A 21,944-nucleotide genomic window follows, 5' to 3' on the forward strand; every position below is an offset into this window, starting at 1 on the left:
AATGTTTACTGTTAACTCCCACTTCCCTAACATCAGGATTGGATATTTCATATGAAGTCAGGTATGTTCAGGGGGATATGGCTGTTGACTCAACATTGGACATTTTAAAGGAGTTATTGTGAGGCTCTTTAATAAATAAAGAGCTATTAAATAAATAGCTAAATGGTAAATAAATCACCTTCTTCTGTCCTCAACAGAGGAATCATCAGAGTTGCTGAGCAGGGCTGAGATGTTTATATAGAAACATCTCTCTAAATATTTACCATATCTTTGATCCACTACTGAAAAGATGATTGAACCCTCCATCTTTGTCCAAAGCTCAGGGTTTTCACTTACATACCATCAGCTTTATGGATAGTTGACTGAGAACTTATCAAAATATGTCCATATTATAAAATATCTCATGTAGTTCTGTGCCCTGTTAGGACGAACATTTGCCAAATAAGCTGCTCTTAAAAATTGTCAACTTGGAGTCAGTGAGCTTTATTTTCAGAAAGTTCATCTAAAGGCAATTCTCAGAATCTTCTCAGTTGGCCTGGAAAAGATGGGAATTGGATCTCAGTGTCTACACAGAATTACCATATAAAAAATATCTTAGAATTCAGAGGCCTCAGGAAGGTTGGGGAAAAACGTCATAGGCAATAAGGATCTTCCTGGGAAAGAGAGGGATTCAGGTATTGAACTTTTTAATAAAGAAGAAATATGCCAAAGGCCCCCTGAGGAGAACTCAATGGTTAAAACTTAATATTTACGTGACAGTTCCTATGTAGAAAGCATTATTCTAAATTTTTAATTTTATAAACTCACTTAATCTTTGCAATAGCACTATAGGGAGTCTTATCCTCATTTTAGAGCTAAGGAAACTGAGGAATAGAATGATTAAGTAAACTGCCCAAAGGCACACAGTTAGCAAGGAACTCAAGAGTTTAAGTAATATGCCCCCAGGGTCTGAGCTCTTATCCATTAGAGCAGAGTTGACATTTGAACTGATAATCTGGTTTCAACTCTAGGACCTATATGACTGAGGATGATTCTTGGTTCTAGCATGTGACTGCACCTGGAAACCATCTACTCCCACCCACTTCCACATGCCCACCTACCCATCCTAAAATGGTGTACTCCTGGAAAATTCTTAGATATAAGTGTAAGCTAGAGCCGAAACATTTAAGTAAGAGATATTTCAAGCAGAAAATGTAAGTATTTCTGGAAGACAGTCTTACTGACCCTTTTTTGTGGGCCCCAAAAAGAGAACTCCTGTCTGGTGTCCTTTGAGCCAAAAGAAGGAGGCCAAGTTTGGTTCAGAAGCAAAGGAGAGTTTTATTCTTTGATGAAAGAATGAGGAGTGTGAGGAGTTCCCACTGTGGCTCAGTGGGTTAAGAACCCTACATAGTATCTGAGAAGATGTGGATTGCATTCCTGTCCTCAGTCAGTGGGTTAAAGATCCTTATAGGTCACAGATGTGGCCCTGATTCAACCCCTAGCCCCAGAACTTCCATATACCAAAGGTGTGGTGGTTAAAAAAAAAAAAAAAAAAGACTGGAGCATGCAAGCTACTGATCTAGAATAGGTGTTTTCCCATGCAGGCCAAAGGCCCTGCTGCTTTATAGGGAGAACTCTCACCAGTAGTAGGGGTCAGAGTTCTCATGAGTGAGCTCAGCTCAGCTGTGTGGCCCAGGGCTCCAGATCACAATAACCTGTGAAGCGTTTCTCCACACGGCCCACAGCCCCTATCTTGAATTGAGGTGTTGGGTGCAGCATTTCTGCACCCGGAAGTGGAGTTGTGGATTCAGCACAGCCCGTTCCCCACTAGTAATTCTACTCCTACTCTGAAGGACCTGTGAGGCCTCTGCTTGGGGTTCCCAATGAGTAAGTGAAATTAAACTAAATGCAAAGAAAAAAAAAATTAGACTTTATTTTACTACCCAGACTCTATTTTTATTTTCCAGGAAGTGTTAATGGGCTTTGCTAGTGACAATAATATTTTAGCAATGCTGGGAACATTGGCTACACAGCAAAAAATCTAATAGTGGCTGGAAAAGATACTGTAATTTTCTATTAGAGATTTAGGAGCATAATTTACCATTTTAAAGTGGGTAAGCACCAATACTCATGAGCTATTTGGGGAAAGGGGACACTTGAGAAAAGTATTTTCTGCTAATTTGAAAGTAATTTCATAAGTAAAGTTGTCTGTGGTATGAACACATGTTGATAAAAATTTAATTCCTTAGCAACCAGAATGTCTTTTTTTTTTTTTTTTCCTTTTGGAAAATGGATAAAACCTTTCTGTCCTGAAAATTTTTGAGTTTTCTAGTGGTAAATATATCTTCAAATTACGACTCATATTCTGCCTTATTTTTCTTTTATTTTTCTCTGAATTGTCCAATTTTTCATTGCATTCCAGTTACTATTTTTCCATTAAGGTTACATGTGTTTTTGTGGTTTCTTGGAATTCACATATTTAGCAGAGCAGCTCATTTGAATTCTATATTTTCTTAGTAGCAAAAAATGCTCCCTAGATTTCTGTAGTAGGATTAAGACAGATGGATGGTGATGTTGAAAGCTCAGCATTTGACAGTTTCTTAAGGGAATCAAAGATTGGAGTTTGGCTGGGACATCATTACCTATTCCTGCCTTTTTTGTTGGGTAATTCTTAGAATAAAATCGGGTCTTTATCAGTTTGAGCAATCCCCATGGTTCACACCACTTGTGTCATCTCAAGCTTTCAGCTAGGAATGAGGTGGGAAAAGCAGTCTTCTCTTCCAAGATAAAGTTCAAGGCTAAAGTTAAGATAAGAACACAAAGGGCAGTGTTCTTCTTTTCTTCCAGTTTAAGGCTTGAAATAAAGAGGATAGGGAATGATCTGCTTCTCGGTGCAGTAAGGATTATAGAAATTACTATATTAATCAGAAATTTGCTTAAATTTTATTTCACATATTAGCTTTTTGCATTATTTTTTTTTCAATGAAACACTGGAAGAAGACCCAGGTTTTCATTCACACTATGTCTTTCTTGGGCTCCTACAATTCTTGATACTTTTCTATTTACACACATTACCTTCATACTAACTATCCACTTTCTTAAATTATAGCAGAGAGCAAGTAGCAGGTTGAAAAGGGGCAGACACCCTGAGAGGCAAAATCAAAAGCTGAAAGCATGAGGAAATCATAGTAAAACTTGTGTGTTGTAATTAATAAAAAAATGACTCGGCACTGAGAAAATGTTAAATTATATTTAAAAACTATCTGTTTAAGGAAGAAACATTGTGAATAATACATTTTGGATAGATTTTAGTCCAATATATTAAGAAATGTGAACTCTCAATGGTATAACTTTGTTTTGGAAATTCCCTGATATGGAAAATACATTGCTGACCGAAAACAGACTAAACAAACTGTTGCTCTGTATCCTATGTAGGATGTTCTGTTCTGTTATCTATGCACATATCTTGTTCTCCTTTAACTTTATTGTATAATCCTAAGAGTAAGGAGGATATATAAAGTATCTTGTGCCTTTTTTAGACAAGGCTTAAAAAATGCCGGACACTGATTGAAAGTTGTGTCACCTATGCAGTTAAACAGGGCAGAGAAGGAAATAATGGTACTGCAATACATAATAGATTAACAAGTATCTTTTTTTTTTTTTTTTTTTTTACTATTATAGCAATAATATGAGAGTGAACAAAATTAGTCTCAGGAGATGCTGGAATGGGTAATTTGAATAATTCCTTTAAATTTCTTGAGGCAAATGTTTTACTTTGATACTATTTTTAAAGAAAAAATGAAATACATAATATAGAGGTGAGTGATTTTATTATGTGGTGTTTAGGAGAACTTACAAATGTTACTCTTAACAGTAATTATCCTCATCTCTGTATGGGTTGAATGTCTATTAATCTAAAAATCATTTATTGAGTACATACTATGTTCCTGTCATTATGTAGGCAAGTGCACAAAAAGTGAAAATTGATATGAATTCTGCTCTGAGAATCATATCTTGTTAAAATATAGCAAGCCAACTGGGCAATAAGAACAATTTAAAAAGACTGAGTGCTCTGATAATGAAAATAAAAAGCATTGGTACATGCGATGGCACTGTTTACTATTCCAGGGTGCCATCGAGGATACCACATTACACTTAGTAGTCATGTCTCCGTGGGTGTTTCTTGACTGTGACAGAGTTCTCAGACTTTCCTTTTTTAACAATTTTGAAAAGACCACGTCAGATATTTTGTAGGATATACCTCAGGTGGGATTTCTCTGATGTTTTCCTTCATAATTAGATAAGGTTTAGATGTTTTGAGGAGGAAGAAAAAGCAGGTAAAATGCTGTTTTCACCATATCATTTCAAGGGCACATAATATCAATAGTTTTCTCTTTGATGTTAACCTTGTTCTTGGTGAAGTAGTTTGTCAGGCTTCTCAGCACTTAAGTTACCAATTTCCCCCCATCCATAGTATACACTTTGGAAGAATGGCAGAAAAGGCCCAGTCCATGAAAGAAAGGAATGATAGGATAAACTTTAAAACAAAGCCAAACAAAAATCTTCTGATAGATGAAAGACAATATTAAGAGAATGAAAAGACAAGTCACAAACTGGAAGAAAAATATTTGCAAAAGAACCTTCTAATGAATGATATTTAAAATATGCAAAGAACTCTTAAAGCCCAATAATAAGAAAACAAACAACTTGATTAAAAAGCAAGAAAGACTTTAACAGACACCTCACCAAAGATGAAAAGGTGTTTCATATCATATTTCAACAGAAAATACAAATTCAAACAAAAATGAAATACCACAACTAACTTATCAGAATGCCCCAAATCCATAACACTGACAGTACCAAATGCTGGCAGGAATTTGAAGCAATGAGAACTTTCATTGATTGCTAGTTGGAATCCAAAATGGTACAGCCACCTAGCTTCCAAAGATTAACAGTATCTTTTAAAACTGAACACAGTGTTACCATAGGATCTAGCAATCATATTCTATGATATTGACACAAAATATTTGAAAAATTATATCCACACTAACACCTACACATGGATATTTATAGCAACTTTATTCATGATTATAAACTTGCATGCAACCAAGATGTCCTTCAATAGATGAATGGAAAAATAAATGAATCTATGTGATGGAATATTATGCAGTGCTAAAGGAAATGAGCTATTAAATCATGAAAAGGCATGGAGGAAACTTAAGTACATATCACTAATTGAAAGAATCCAATCTGAAAATGCTACTTACTGTATGACCCCAAGTTTATAATATTCTGAAACAAGCAATGGAGGCAGTACAAAATCAAATGTTGCCAGGGATTTGGAAGATGGAAAGAGATGTAGAACACAGAAGATTTTTAGGGTAGTGATAGTACTCTGTATGATACTATAATGATGGATATATATCATTATATATTTAGTGAAGCCAATAGAGTGTATACCACCAAGGGAGAATTATAATGTAAACCATGAAGTTTGGGTGATTATGATATGTCAATATTCGTTCATCAGTTGTACCAAAGGTACCACCGTAGAGAGAAATATTTATAAAGGGGGAGGCTATGAATCTGTGGGAGCTATCTGGACAATCTTTGTACCTTCTTAATTTTGCTGTGGACTTAAAACTGCTTGAAAACAATAAAATCTTAAGATATAAATTAAAATTTAATAAATTGATATTAACACATCTGTTCAAGGATCTTTATCCAAAATATTCAAAGATTCTCAGAGTTCCCACTATGGCTAGCAGGTTAAGAACCCAACATGGTGTCTATGTAAGGATGCAGGTTTGATCCATAGCCTCGCTCTGTAGGTTTAGGGTCTAGCATTGCTGTGTGTGGCATAGGCTAGCAGTTGCAGCTCCAAATCGACCCCTACGCTGGAAACTTCCATATGTTGCAGGTGTGGTCCTAAAAAAGAAAAATAAAATCAAAATTCTTAAATTCAGCAGTAACAAAATGAACAATACTATTTTAAAAATGCAAAATATCTGAACAGACACTTCGTCAAAATACACAGATAACAAACATATGAAAACAACATAATTTGGGGATTGCAAATTTAAACAATTATGAGATACTACTACAAGCCTATTAGAATTGCTAAAATCAAAACAAAAGCCTGCAACACCAATTTCTGGCAAGGATATGGAGCAGCAGGAATGCTCATTCCTTGCTGGTGGGAATACAAAATGGTACACCATTTGAGAATACACTGTGGCAATTTCTTATCTGATACAGAGAACAAAGAACACTTTTGCTCACCACCCAGTTCTGCAAGAATTAAGTGATAAGCTACTTCAGTTGCTGAAGAACAGTATATTCTGAGTGGAAATTAAGATGATAACAGGATGCTCTGTGCTTTGGACAGGCAGTCCTCTTAGATAATTAGATGTTTATCCTAGGAAGAATTTTAATAAACCCAGATTCTTGCATTTTCCCATGCATAGTAAAACACTAAAATAATTAACTTAAGATATCTGTTCTTCGTGATGGGAATTCATCTTTTATCAAGATGTATGCTTGACTGCATGTATTCCTCCTAGCCCCAAATCACATATAAATTGGTTTCTAACCCTACCTTTTCAGAACAGTTCCTCAGAGCTGTCTCCTGGGCTATGTAGTCTTCAGTAAGATCCTGACTAAAAAACTCACAATTCTCGTATTGTGCATTTTTCTTTTAGTTGACACAAAGCTAAACATGGACTTTCCATATGATCTAGCACCTGTTCTCCTATGTATAACCTCAGTTGATTTAAAAATTTATGTCCATACAAAATGGTGCTCACAAATGTTTATGGCTGCTTTATACTATATATATATATTTGTAATTTTTAGATGAATTTAATTTTGAGTAAAAATGAATAATTGATTCAAATCTGGCTGTATTCACTGAAGTAGGAATGCTTGAAATATATAGTATTTATGTTATTTTATTTTGCTTATTTCAGCTTGTTTGAGAGCTGGGGTAGGAGAATGATGGGTTCATTATATTTCATTTTTGAGAAGTGAACTTTAGACCAGCAAAGTTCACTTCTCAAAAATGAATAACATGCTGTTGGACATTTACATCTCGAAGTCGGAAGAGATGACTAAACCGATGATATTTGAAGTCAAACCAGCTAGGTTTGTTGGGAATCACTGTATGTCTTTTTTGTTTGTTTGTTTTGTTTTGTTTTGTTTTGTTTTAACTTGTACATCATGCAGCCTGTGATTGGCTGAAAAATGTAATTAAGACACACCAGGTTAAAGTTGACTTCACTGAATTGGAGTTGTTGTTTCAAAAAAAAATGCTTCTATAAAGAAACATATTAAGTTTACAACTAAAAAATAAATGAGTAACTTACTTAAAGAACTTAGATTTCTTAACTCAATTTTATTTCTATTATGATATGGTTTTAAAATTTCCTTTGTATTGCAAATACTTTTTTTTTTTTAGTACTTTGTATGTTACTAGCATGATGTGTGGCAACTGCTCTCAAATTATATTACGTGCTGATTATCTATATACTTCTAAACTGATTGTTTGCAATAATACAGTTAGTAACTAGAGAGCAAAAATTATTTATGTATTTTTCTTTCCTATAGAAACAATGTACTTTTGTATTATAAAATACAACAAAAATGTTTATATTGATTTTGAATTGATATCTTTATGTTAGAGGAAGCTTTGTTGTTTATATCATAGAAATTTAAACCTAGAAAAATATAAAGAAATAATATAAACACTTATTTCACAGAGATTTATAAAACATAGGTCATAGAACTATTAATGATTTTACTAATGTAGAATTTCATAATGGAAAAAGAACAAATAGGCCTTTGAACATCTAATTGCTTTATCTTTCCATAAGACCCCTAATTCTTAATCCCTTTAAGGGTCATATGGCTCTTTTCTGCGTAACTCTGATAGGGTCACAGTTTCCTTGGTTCCCAGTCTCACCCTAGCAATAGCAATGCATTGGAACAGCAGACGTTTTACAGTTTATTAAAGTGAAAGTACATCTTCAGAGAGGGAATTCCTATGTGCTCAGGTTAAAAAGAGAGCCCAACTCATTTTACATTTCTTCTTATTACCACCCCCACCCCATCCCCCAGCCCCTGGACGAGGACCTGAGTGGAGACCCAATTTTTCCTGTCCCGGCCCCCTACACTTCGTAAGAGCTGAGTGTTACTTTATCTCTGTATGGCTCATATTTGATCTGATAGGTTTCCGGCAGGATACCTAATTTGCATGGGAAACAAGTTATATAGAAACAGGGCGACGAATGGGTGAAATTCCTTTCCAGTAGGTAGTGGGCAGCCCAGTCTGGTCAGGGTGAGGGAAGGGGCATTACAATGAGACATGGCCAGAGACTTTTGGGTTTAATCTCCTTGAAGGTGACTCGAAGTCTATAACAACTTGAAGAGTATATAATTTTCCATATGTTGATAAGGAATTCAATTCCCATTTTAAACAGATGTTTAGAATTACAGCAAATCTTCAAGAGGGCATCATGCCACACAAATTACTGTCCCTGTGAGACTCCAAACAAGTAATATTTTTAAATATAGATAATGTTAGGCAGATATTTGCATGGATACTAGAGATCTAAATGTTTAAAATGAGATAAATTTTCATATAAATTTAAAAACTGTTTGAAATGTCTTTGGAATGTGACTGACATCAGTAAAATTATAATTAGTCACAAGAAAAATTGATTGTTGATTCTGGAGACTGGCAAGACATAGTTATTAATTTATCAACTTATTTAAACATATACTTATTATATTGAGTCCCTGTATGTGAAATGGGGACAAATTGGATAGTCATTGTTCTCAAGGAATTTGAAGACCATGGAAGATGAGTTAAAATAAATTTTCATAAACTGTGATAGATGCTATCAAAAATATAGGAATTATTGGAATATGAAAAAGGGGGCGTATTTCTGTATTAATTGTGTGTGTGTGTGTGTGTGCACATGTGTATGCATGTGTGCATTGCTCAGACATGATCATGGTATAGTTTTTCATTGAAACCTTCTCAGAGGAAAAAAGCTTAAGCTGGTCTTTACCCAAGGGAGGAACACTAGAAAGACATTCCAGACAATAGGACAAAAAAAATAAAGATTGGAGCCAGAAAAGACTATAAAATCATCAGGAACTGCAGGTAGTTGAGTTTCCTATTGCTAAATAAACCTGATAGAGTCATTCGGTGGCCAGTATATCTAGCAGTTACTGGATAAATCTGTATGGCAAATCCAATATAAAAATGTGTTTAATCTATCTTTTGGGACATGCATTTCTAGATCAAATGTACCAAAAATATTTACCATATTTGCTATTGCAACTGATTTCTCACATACTTACTGTTTTAACTGCAAGAGTATTTGATAAATTGCTTAATAGCATGAAATAAGACATGACAAATATTTTGAAGAAAAATTATCAATTCTATTCAAACATAGATGGATCAGAATATTGTAGGGGGAGCAAAATTTGCCACCTCGAAATGTATCTCTTTGGCATGAATACTAATTTAGGCTAATTTTTTTTTTTTTTTAAGAATCAGAAAATTCAGAAAATCTTTCTTTTTACTTCTCCCTTAGCTATCTATAGAATTTAAAGACCTGTTCTAGGAATCGAGCTATGACCAGAGATATCTTCAAAGAATATGGACTGAGTGTAGTATGGGAAAAATCATCAGGGCCTAGAGATCAGAGTCTATTCTATGTCCCATTGTTTCTGCCTGGCACAGTACATGTTTTGTTTACCAAACATTTGCTTTTCCATCTTCTTGAGCCTACCTTCCCATGAAGTCTCAAAAGGATATTGCCAACATCCTCTTCTGTCTTTAGGTGAAGATGGTGTTTGAGGTGAGAGTTTTGGCTATTTTGATGAGTTACTGTTTTCCTGGGTCTCTCCAATGTATTATATATTAAAGTTTTGCTTAATTTTCTCCTGTTAATCTATCTCATGTCAATTTAACTCTTAGACCAGCAGAAGAATTTACAAGATTAAAGAAAAGTTTCTTCTTCCCCAAAGAAACTTTATTAGAAGAGAAATTAGGTGCACACAAGCTCACACACAAAAATAAGAGATTATTACAAAGATGTGTCAACCATTAAAACAAAAAGATAAATTGTTTAGTCAGAAAGATCAAGGTTATTCAGAAATAGCAAAGGAATTACAATTAGTGACATTCAAACTATGGCAAAAAAAGGTAAATTCAAAGAAAAAGGAGAGCAGAGTTCTCTTACAAAGGAAAGGAAGAAGTTGAGAAGGGCCATTTGGGAAAAGTTCTTTGGAGAAGAAAGTAAGAGTTCCAGGTTGTTACAGCTTCTCATTAGCTGAGAGCCTCCTTTGAAAGTAGTTGTAACTGAATATACAGCATAATATTTACTATTTTTTTTTCCCTTTAAATAAGAACCATCAGTAAACTATGAAAACTCAGCATTGGTTAGAGGAGTTTCCCATGAATCATCTCCAGGGGTCTAAAGACCATGTGTCCTGGCCAACAGTTATCAAGAGTATTATATTCTGAACAGAAAAGATGTGTGGCAGTGTTGAAGTTATTACAGTGAGAAAGAACTGTGAGAGGATTGCATAGGAGTTTAAATTACTGGCCAAATGGTATTGAGTATGATGAGAATTCTGGAGGGCTTTAACTGAATGGGTTACAAAAATGGCTACGAGGGATATCACCACTATTTCTTCAATGGCCCTAACTTAGAGGACAATAGCAGGAATGGTTCTGAGGAAAGGAGATATCCCCATGTCACAGGGTCTAGCTGCTGACTGTGGTAGTCTATGGGGCAATAGTGATCCCCATGATTTTGGGTAAGTAGTCCAAAAGTACATCCTTTCTTCTCATATATGAAAAGCAAAAAAGGGAATTTGATAATTAGGGAGTCCAGTGACAGAAAGATTTTTCAAGCTATTCTTTAAGGTATTAATAGCTAGGTTATCCTAATCTTCCCAAGTAATAGAGTCAGATTTGATGTTCTTAGTAAGGCATATAAAGACCTAGCCATGAGAGAAAATTTTGGAATCCAGTTTCAACAATAGCCAGACAACCCACTTTCAGCAATAGCCAGTATTTGATTTTGGGTTGGAAATTCACAATACCATGAAGCCCATTTGGGTCATGTGCCCCAAATAACAAACCTGGGTTTGACAAAAATGCAGTTTCTCCTTAAAAACTTTATGTCCCTTTGAGGCCAAAGGCTTTAAAAAGTGGATGCTGTCTTCCCCATGGAGAAACCTGGAAAGGAGTGGGGAAACAGAGAAGCAAGTCATTTACATTTTGCAATAGAGTAGAGCTTCCAAGAAATTTTATATTATCCAAATCAACTTTTTAAAGTTGATGAGAACCAAGAAGGACTTTTGGTAAAGCCCCAAGGTATTATTGCCCAAGTGTATTATTGTCCTTCTCAAATAAAGACAAAGAGATATTGACTAGCTTTTCTCACAGGATGCTAAGGAAGGTGCCACATAAATAAAGCACAGTTAAAAAGTTGCTTTCATTAGGGATGGAAGCTAATAAAGTATTGGGATTGGGAGCAACAGTGTGTTGAGGGATAATATTGTGTATTGCCCAGAGGTCTCAGAGAAATTTCTGTCATCAGCCGTTAAGTTTCTTTACAAATAAATAGGGATGATACAAGGACTAGTGGCAGAAATAACGAGGCCCTGAGCCTTATAGTCTTCTATTATTAGCTTAATGTCTTGGAGGAACTCTTTGTAGAGTATTGATTGATTCTGAAGATAGGCTTTGAGGAACTTATTTGATCTTAACAGGAGGTGCACTGTTGATTCTGTCAATCAGTTGAGGTATAAGAAGAGTAGGGACATAAGTATAATGATGTTAAAGTAGAAAAATAACAATCAGTTGTCTCTATTGGATCGGCTACCACCTTCCTTTATGTGCAAGATCCTCAACTGATATTGGCAGAATCAACAGTATATCTCCTTTTAAGATCAAAATAAAAGCCTATCTCTTCTTTACTTAAGAGAATATATTATACATTTCAGTAACAGAATTTATTATTATTATTATCATGAATTTATATTTGAGTAAACAATAGTTAGAGATGAGAGGTGAAAGGCATCACTCTATTAAAAAAGAGACCCATCTCACTATAGAGGCTGCACTTAGTTTAACCTGGATAATTCAGTCAAATTCACCGAATGCCTTCTATGTGTGAGGCTTTATGCCTGGTGCTAGAATTCAGATAGAGTTGCAATATAATTTTCATGGGTGCTTCTCAAGTTTATAGGATAGGCAATGTTACATAATGATTAAGTTTATATAGAGAAGAATCAGCCTACCAAAGGGGAGTATCACCATTACTTGACCCCTCAATGATCCATCACCTGTAAAATCAGGATAATAGTAGTTTCTAACACAAGGGGCTATTTTGAATATTAAGTGGGGTACTCTGTATAAATTGCCAAGACCAGTTCAGCAGGAGAGGGCTGAAGAATAGTTGCTGTGAAACTGAAGAGAAGGTTAACATAGAACAAGACACATAGACACTTATCTTAATTAAAGGTGGGAATTGCAGGACTCAAGGTCTCTGGGACCAAGAAAAACCACACTGCTTTTATTGTGCTCTTTAGGATTATGTCAAGTGAGGAGGGGGCTGTAGGTGTAGAATTTTTTTAAAAGTCACCTAGCTGGTAACTGGATAAGTTTTTACTCTGACCTTTAGGCATTTAACAGTTATTAGCATTGAGGAAACCTGGCATCAGCTGTCTATGCATAGCATCTAGAGAATCACCATTGTGCTTCCGTAGAGGGCATGCCTATCTGCAGCAACCTGCGTGCCTAGGTTTGCACTTCGTTCTCCTTGCTAATTCATATCCTTCTAACAACCCCTCATAAACCCCCTGGGGCCTTGAGGTCCTTCTTCCTCTTATTTTAACAGGATATATTATGCTGTGCAAATGGCATGGATGAATGTAGATTAAAGGTTTAAATTTCGTTGACTGCTTCAATAAAAATAATCAATAAAGCCACAATATATCTAAAAATTTTAATAGAATTGGGGTTAATTTTGTATTAAGATTTCTCAGCTAATATGGATGAATTCAATTTATAGGTAGAGTAATTATCTGACACCTTTACATCTTTCAAGTCCATAATATTTTAATGATTAGACTTTTTTTTTTAAATATGTTAAGAACTTTCAATAGCCAAAAACTTGAAAGTCAGTATGAAACTGGGAGATAAATAAATGTTCATATTTTTCCCAGCAATTGAATCTGACAAGTCTGTATTCTAAGGACAGACAGATTTAAGAGAAAAGTTTTGGATGATTTGGATGCTATCATCTGGCTTAGGAAAGCAATAAAGTTGACACTTGCTAAAATTGTATGTTCATGCTTTATAGACTGTTGCTTCTGCCTGAATAATCAACCATATATATGTTTCCCAAGAAATGACTCTCACAGGCACTTGGAAAATAAGAAACTAAAGAACAAGAAAAAAAATTCCATGATCTCATAAAACATATAAATAAATAAACACATGGGGAAAATCCTGAAGTAAAATAATGAGTTCCACACTAAAAATCTCAAGTTATTTGCATGAATATAAGTTCATTTGTCAATGTAATTTTTATTTATTATGTCACCATATACAGTTAAAATATTAGCTGGGGATTTGAATTACATGAATCTATTTCTTCAGTGATATGTATAAAGAAAATTAACATGTGGAATCACAGGGAATCTATGATACACTTCAAAAGACAAACTGCAGAGATATTTTTCCCAAAAGTAAGCAATTTTTCTATGACTTCTACAAACTGAAGTTGTAAGCAAGTAGAAATCTTAGAAATCATGAGCTAATACGGTCTCACTATTAATTTCCTGTGCTATTCTTTACATTTCTACTTGTATAGTTTGATTTTTTTTTTTTGTCCTTCTCCCGTTGGCACCAGCACCACATCCCAAAGACATGTACTTTGAATTTTAATTTTTGAAAAATTAATACATACTTTTGGCTCAGATGTAGGAATATGTAATGACTCAGAAATTCTACTCATAGGTGGTGTATGCAACAGACATAGATACATATTTTTACAAATGGACTTTTAGTAGAGCATTATGTATTTTTTTAACAAAAGTATTTATTTTCAATAGCCCCAAATTGGAAGCCATCAAGATATTTCCATAAAACTTATGTAGATGTTTATCAAATTATACGGTAACTACACTAGAGTATATTCACTCAGGCAATTATAAATATGTGCAAAGGCATGATCAACTATAACAAAACAGAACAGCATTTATAGAAAATTATCACAAACATAACACTGGGTGAAAGCAACCACATACAAAGATTACACAGTGTAAGATTATAATTTATATATTTTTTTAAATAGAGAAAACTAAAATATGTTGTCAGAAATCAAATTGGCTGTAGAACTTTGGAGTTTCTGACTACAAGGGAGCACAGGAGCATTTCCAAATCAATGGTAATTTTATGTGTTCATCTTCATACTGATAGGTTGGTGTATTAATTGTTGAAAAAAAACAAAAAGTTTATCCTGTGTTATTTTTCTGCATGAATATCTTTTCCATTTAACACTAAAAGGATAAAAGATATTGTCCAATCCGTTTTCCTCAATAGTTACTCTCCCAACAACCTGCCAATAATGTCCTTCTAACCAAATAGTCTCTTTTATGTCTTTCCAGATCCTCTTGTAGTACTTTTTCTTTCTTTAGTTTTACTTTTTTTTTATAATAAATAACCCTGTATGTCATTTTATATGTGTACATCAATAGCATGAATCCTATAAGTAAAGCTGTAACATCTCTTGGTAAAAATAAGTATGTATAATTATACCACATTCATTGGGGATGTACCAATGAATACTGCCACAAATATACATAAAAATCCCCCCTCAATTCAGCTTTGGCAGTAGAGTATATTATCAAAACTTTTTAGTTTCATCATATTAAAGATGAGAATTAATCTGAATTGTCTGTCCATGTCATTTGCCTATTTTTCTATTGATTTTTGATCCCTTTATGCTTTAGAATATTAGTTTTTAATCTATAATATTGCCTATAAATATATTTTCCCTTTCTCCATTCAAATTTGATTATGTCATATTTTATCATGAGTGTTTATGTTTAATATTTTCTGTAGTAAAATTTATCAAATTTGTCATGGCTTCTGGATTTTGAGACACAGCTAGAAAGCCCTTCTTCTTCCCAAATTATAAAGGATTTCTATATAATCTTTTAGTTCATTAATTGTTTAATTTTTAACAAGCAAATCTCTGATCCATATGAAGCTAATTTATTGATTCTATTTTTTTATCAGGATGTTGATTACAGAAGTGTATTCACCTTCATAAAATTGTTCCAAATGTATGCTTTTAAAATTTTTATGTACATTTCTCTGAGTATATCTTTATACACATCATATATCATTAAAATTTTATTTTAAAAATGAACATGTGGGAGTTCCCGTCGTGGCGCAGTGGTTAACGAATCCGACTAGGAACCATGAGGTTGCGGGTTCCATCCCTGGCCTTGCTCAGTGGGTTAACAATCCGGCGTTGCCTGAGCTGTGGTGTAAGTTGCAGACACGGCTCGGATCCTGCGTTGCTGTGGCTCTGGCGTAGGCCGGTGGCTACAGCTCCAATTAGACCCCTAGCCTGGGAACCTCCATATGCCGCAGGAGCGACCCAAGAAATAGCAAAAAGACAAAAAAAATGAACATGTGCTAGGCAGTGAGAGAAAGTATATATCTGGATATGCTAAACTCTGTATGTGAACTTGACAGAATAGTGAACCCCACACATAGTATCTAAACATGATAAAATTTTCCCCAGCTTTAGTTTCTAATATATATAGAAACATATATACATACACTCAAACAAACCAGTCAACAAAGAAACAAATAACACAGAGACTCAATTGAGATGATGTCATATATTTTATTTAAGGAGGACTAGGAAAAAATTATTACCAAGAAAATAAGAAGTAATTAATTATAAATAAATAATACATGGAAATTGAACTTAAATTTGTATTTATTCCTTTTCATCCTTGTCTCCTTCCACTCTCCTTCTTGCCAGTCCTGCTTCATTCATATTGGATTTATCTCTATTTATTCAGCTTCTAATCTTCTTCACCACTAATTATGTTTAGACATCTGTTACCTCTGCCTGGTGTCCTCTTATCATCTGTCATGATTAATTCCTATACATCCTTCAGGTCTCAAAAGTTACTCTTTTAAGAAGACTTTCATATCATTAGTGTTTCTTTTTTATTTTTTAATTTTACTTCAAGGCATTTATCAGAGTTTTAAGTATAATAAAGAAGGATGAACACTCTTGCAATCATGTAGCATGTTACATTTATAATCACCATTTTGGAAGGTCTTAAATTTGAATAGCTTACTTCTTTTTTTTAATGTCTTTGACTTTTATTATTATTTTTTTAATTTTATTTTTTTTAATTATTTACCCAATACAATTTTTTTTTTTTTACTGTACAGCATGGTGAACCAGTTACACATACATGTACACATTCTATTTTCTCACATTATCATGCTTCATCATAAGTGAGTAGACATAGTTCCCACTGCTACACAGCAGGATCTCATTGCTAATCCATTCCAAAGGCAATAGTTTGAATCCTTTAACCCCAAGCTCCCAACCCACCGCACTCCCTCCCCTTCCCCCTTGGCAACCACAAGTCTATTCTCCAAGTCCATGATTTTCTTTTCTGTGCAAAGGGTCATTTGTGCCTTATATTAGATTCCAAATATAAGTGATATCACAAGGTATTTGTCTCCTTCTTTCTGAATTACTTCACTCAGTATGAGAGTCTATAATTCCATCCATGTTGCTGTGAATTATTTCATTCTTTTTTATGATTGAGTAGTATTCCATTGTGTATATATACCACATCTTCCTAATCCAATCATCTGTCGATGGACATTTGGGTTGTTTCCATGTCTTGCCTATTGTGAATAGAGCTGCAGTGAACATGTGGGTGCATGTGTCTTTTTTAAGGACAGTTTTGTCTGCATATATGCCCAAGAGTAGGATTGCTGGGTCATATGGTAGTTCTATGTATAGATTTCTAAAGTAACGCCATACTGATCTCCATAGTGGTTGTACCAGCTTACATTCCCACCAACAGTGCAGGAGGGTTGCCTTTTCTCCATACCCCCTGCAGCATTTGTTATTTGTGGACTTATTAATGATGGCGATTCTGACTTATGTGAGGTGGTACCTCATGGTAGTTTTGATTTGCATTTCTCTAATAATCAGTGACGTAAATAAATGGAAAGATATTCCATACTCCTGGGGAAAAATGAATATTGTAAAAATGGCCATACTACCCAAAGCAATCTACAGTTTCAATAAAATTCCTATCAAATTACCCATGACATTTTTCACAGAACTAGAACAAACAATCCAAAAATTTATAGGGAACCACAAAAGACCCAGAATTGCCAAAGCAATTCTGAGGAATAAAAACCAAGCAGGAGGCATCACTCTCCCAGACTTCAGGCAATATTACAAAGCCACAGTCATTAAGACAGTGTGGTAATGGTACCAAAACAGACATACAGACCAATGGAACAGAATAGAGAGCCCAGAAATAAACCCCGACACCTATGATCAATTAATCTTTGACAAAGGAGACAAAAACATAAAATGGGAAAAAGACAGTCTTTTCAGCAAGTATTGCTGGGAAACCTGGACAGCTGCATGCAAATCAGTGAAACTAGAAAACACCCTCACACCATGCATGAAAATAAATTCAAAGTGGCTTAAAGACAGAGTTCCTGTCGTGGCACAATGGTTAACGAATCCGACTAGGAACCATGAGGTTGTGGGTTTGATCCCTGGCCTTGCTCAGTGGGTTAAGGATCTGGCATTTGCTGTGAGCTGTGGTGTAGGTTGCAGACGTGGCTTGGATTCCAAGTTGCTGTGGCTCTGGCGTAGGCTTGTGGCTACACCTCTGATTCTACCCCTAGCCTGAGAACCTCCATATGCCGTGGAGAGTGGCCCAAGAAAATGGCAAAAAGACCAAAAAAAAAATGGCTTAAAGACTTAAATATAAGATAAGACACCATCAAACTCCTGGAAGAGAACATAGGCAAAACATTCTTTGATATCAACCTCATGAATATTTTCTCAGGTCATTCTCCCAAGGCAACAGTAATAAGAGCAAAAATAAACCATTGGTGCCTAATCAAACTGACAAGCTTTTGCACAGCAAAGGAAATCAAAAAGAAAACAAAAAGACAACTTACAGAATGGGAGAAAATAGTTTCAAATAATGCAACTGAGAAGGGCTTAATCTCTGGAATATACAAGCAACTTATACAAGTCAACACAAAAAAGCCAACAACCCAATGGAAAAATGGGCAAAAGACCTGAATAGACATTTTTCTAAGGAAGATGTACAGATGGCCAACAAACACATGAACAAATTACTTCTATGTAGCTAATATATTCATGCTGACTTAAGATTTCTAGCCTATGTGTCTCCTCTCTAGACCTAGAAAGTCCTGGAGGCAGAAGTGTGTTCATCTCTGCTTTAGGCCTATGGAAAAAGAGACTAGGAGGAAGTGGCAGAGTGAAGTGGACTTAAAGATCTTGAGAAGTTTGTCTTCTGGGCTAACTCAGGGAACATTTGAACATCAACGAAAGTTTCCTTTGAGCAATAAGGGCACTGAAAAATTGTAGTGAAAGAAGCCAGTAAAATAAAGGATACAGTGGCATCCATAGAGTCCCAAAGTGAATTTCTTTCTTTTTTTTTTTTTTTTTTAGGGCCACACCTGCAGCATATGGAGGTTCCCAGGCTAGGGGTCAAATCGGAGGTGTAGTGGCCAGCCTATGCCACAGCCACAGCAACACGGATCCAAGCTGCTTCTGCAACCTACACCACAGCTCATGGCAACTCCAGATCCTTAACCCACTGAGCAAGACCAGGGATCGAACCCGCATCCTTATGGATGCTGGTCAAGTTCATTAACCGCTGAGCTACAACAGGAACTCCCCAAAGTGAATTTATGAAGGACAACCCAATAAATGGAGGATTTTAGGTAGAGTATTGAAGATTCATTTAACCATTCAGAATTATTTTTCTTGATTGTGTGCTTGTGCTATAAGTCATATGAATAAAATAGAAAACAAACAAAAAAATCGCTTATCTAATATGCCTCGATGGTATTAAACAACTTTTAGGCAAATGAATTAATTTTTATTGTTTTAAGTTATAAGATGGAGAAAAAGACATGGCTAGAATAGTGTATGATAGAAATAATTAACCTAGACTATGATGGAAGAAATTTCCTCATATTGGGGTGTGGGGGAGACATTCTGGTTTACATGATTTCACCTGAACTTTGTATGAATTAGAACAGCCTGTCTTGTGGCCTGTTGAACATACATTGTATGCCAGCTTTAACCATTAAAGGAAAGAATGCATTATCCAGATTATTTAGAATGTCCACTTTGAAGATAGGAACAGGTGCCTCCCTTCCTATGACACCAATGCTAATACTCCTTTGAAGATGAGTTTTTCTTCTCAGGCACCAATGTCATGCTAACTCACTGTGTGCACACTAATCTCTGTTGAAACCTTGAATGAATGTACCCCCATCGTGTTTGGTATATCCTCTATGTGCTGACAAGGTATCAAACTGCTGAAAACCATGCTACTGAGAGGCTACTTCCTGAGCTATTGTTCTCAATAAGACCGTAAATGAAATTAAGCTCACAACTCTCATGTGTGTTTTTCTTTTGGTCAACAACTATTAAGCTACTGTGGTAGCTCAGGAGTTTTTTTTTTTTGAGAGTAAAATTGAGACAGAGTGGAGAAAACAACAGGGAGATTTTTTTTTTTTTTTAATTCTGGGAGAATCCGTTTATACTACGTTTAGTAGATAGCACATATAATACTATTCCAGAGTCAAAAGGGTATATAAAAGTAGCAGCCATTTGACTATGATGAAATGGAGAGCTTTATAGGAAAGAAGCTAGAATTGTGTTGTGTTTGCCCAAGATAAAGAGAAGAGAGAGGGACAATAAATGATAATGGAGCCCACATCCCTCAAAGGGCATAAGAAAGTGACTGAGGACTACTTCCCACTGACAAGACTGAGTGAACATTTTTAGGTATAGAAAGCTATATCTTCACTAGCAAATGCTATTCCTTAATATTTATAGAAGGCTTTGTGATGAGCTAATATGGTCTATTTATTTGAGGAGGAGTTATTATATAACTTAAATGTCACCCTAGTTTCTTATATACTCCATCTCATTAAGGTTTCAGTTACTAATTTGAAGACTCTGCTCTTTATTTGATGTTTCTTTCTAGTACTTAAAGAAATTACTGTAATACACAGACGAGTTTCTGCTTTTCAGCCTTGTAAGATTTAGTGATATAAGGTTGTTGGAGGATGTTAACAGAATAATTATAAAACAATTTATATATTGCAAATATGGGCTGAAAACCTCACTAAACATCAGATTTTTTTCAGATATATCTAAATAATTATAAAGTGCAAAATAAATAGGAAGAAAAAAAGTTAAGCAGAATACTCTCCAGCCAAAAAAAAATGTATGTCATTCTCTACCAAGTTATTGGCTTGTAGCAGATAAATAAATTCTTGTTTCATGAATGTGCAACAGAAGTTGTAGAGATGTCCCTCCAAATCCCCCAAATTTCAAGCAAAAAAATTTCCACCATAAGAAACAATGCTTTTCAATACCTCTACCATTTTATTTTCTGCCTTCTGATGAAGTGATAAAAACGTAAAAGTCTCCAAGTCACTGCCTATATGTATTTCTGAGGAAATACAGCCTCTGCTCTAGGAATCTTTTCCCAATTATGCCAAGAATCTATATTGTTTTAGATTCCGTCTCTTTTTCATGATTCATACAGCCCATTGATGGGAGACTATTTTTCACATATCTTTAACTTTTCTGCATGTCTTTCAAGTGAGGAACTAACTGCCCTTTGTTCTGGATGCTTTTCAAGGATGTTTATACACTGGACAGCCTTTGAAGACAGAGATATCTCCTTCTGAGGCAAAGGACAGGCATACTTAGAGCCTGTTATAAAATACCTGAGTTCCCTAAGCTTAGGGTTTCTCTCTTATAGTGTTGCTATGTATGCAATTGTCATTTGGTATTTTCACATCACCTTAGACAATAGATCTTGGGGAATCAGTTGAAAAATACTGATCCTCTGTCTACTGCTATTGCTGTGAGTAATACACTGCCCTTTATCGCTGGCCTAGGATTCTCTTGTTTTTAACCAGCGTCTAAGGAAATGGGCCCATCTAAATTTTTAACTTGTGAATGAGGTAATATCTCAGAAGATTTAAAGTTCCTGACACTTATTCCTGTGGGGGTAGCTAGGGTTGAAACCATCTTTAAATAGTAAATGCAAATGTTGTACTGAGCTATCATCTTTTCTGCTCATATGCCATATTTTTGTGGAGAGACAGTTTTCCATAATCTCTGGTGTTTGTGCATCTCTTACTAGTAGAGGCACTGACAAATTTTGTTCTGGACTATCTTTTCAAATTTATTTATATAGTGGGACAATTTAGAAGGTAAAAATATTCTCCATCTAGGAGTTCCCATCATGGCTTAATGGAAACGAATCTGACTAGTAACCATGAGGTTGTGGGTTCGATCTCTGGTCTCACTCAGTGGGTTACAGATCCAGCATTGCTGTGAGCTGTGGTGTAGGTCGCAGATGTGGCTCGTATCTTGCATTGCTGTGGCTGTGGCATAGGCCAGCTACTACAGTTCCAACTCTACCCCTAGCCTGGGAGCCATCTAAAGCAGGAGTCAGATTCGTTTACTCTCCATAGGCTCAAAGTTCCTTATCTGTGATATGTAACTGTGTTAAATGCACAGCATTTAATTAGGTCAGTCCACCTCACTCCCAAGGATTCAAAGGGTGAGAGA

General features: G+C 35.2%; 1 long non-coding RNA gene across 1 annotated transcript in view; it reads left to right on the forward strand.

Annotated features, from left to right (window-relative positions):
* Positions 1-1,742: 1,742 nt before the first annotated feature.
* The window catches only part of LOC146403734 (uncharacterized), a 251,328-nt gene continuing 231,126 nt past the window's right edge, over positions 1,743-21,944 (forward strand). The window contains exon 1 of the long non-coding RNA XR_014842996.1: positions 1,743-1,866. This is a non-coding gene — a long non-coding RNA (uncharacterized LOC146403734). The remainder of the gene's footprint in view (positions 1,867-21,944) is intronic.

This window comes from Sus scrofa, chromosome 4, assembly GCF_054392235.1.
Source record: "Sus scrofa isolate SSC_HxYL_T2T_F1_AM1 chromosome 4, Sscrofa_HxYL_maternal_Yorkshire_Landrace_v2.0, whole genome shotgun sequence".
In the NCBI taxonomy this organism is placed as follows: Eukaryota; Metazoa; Chordata; class Mammalia; order Artiodactyla; family Suidae; genus Sus; species Sus scrofa.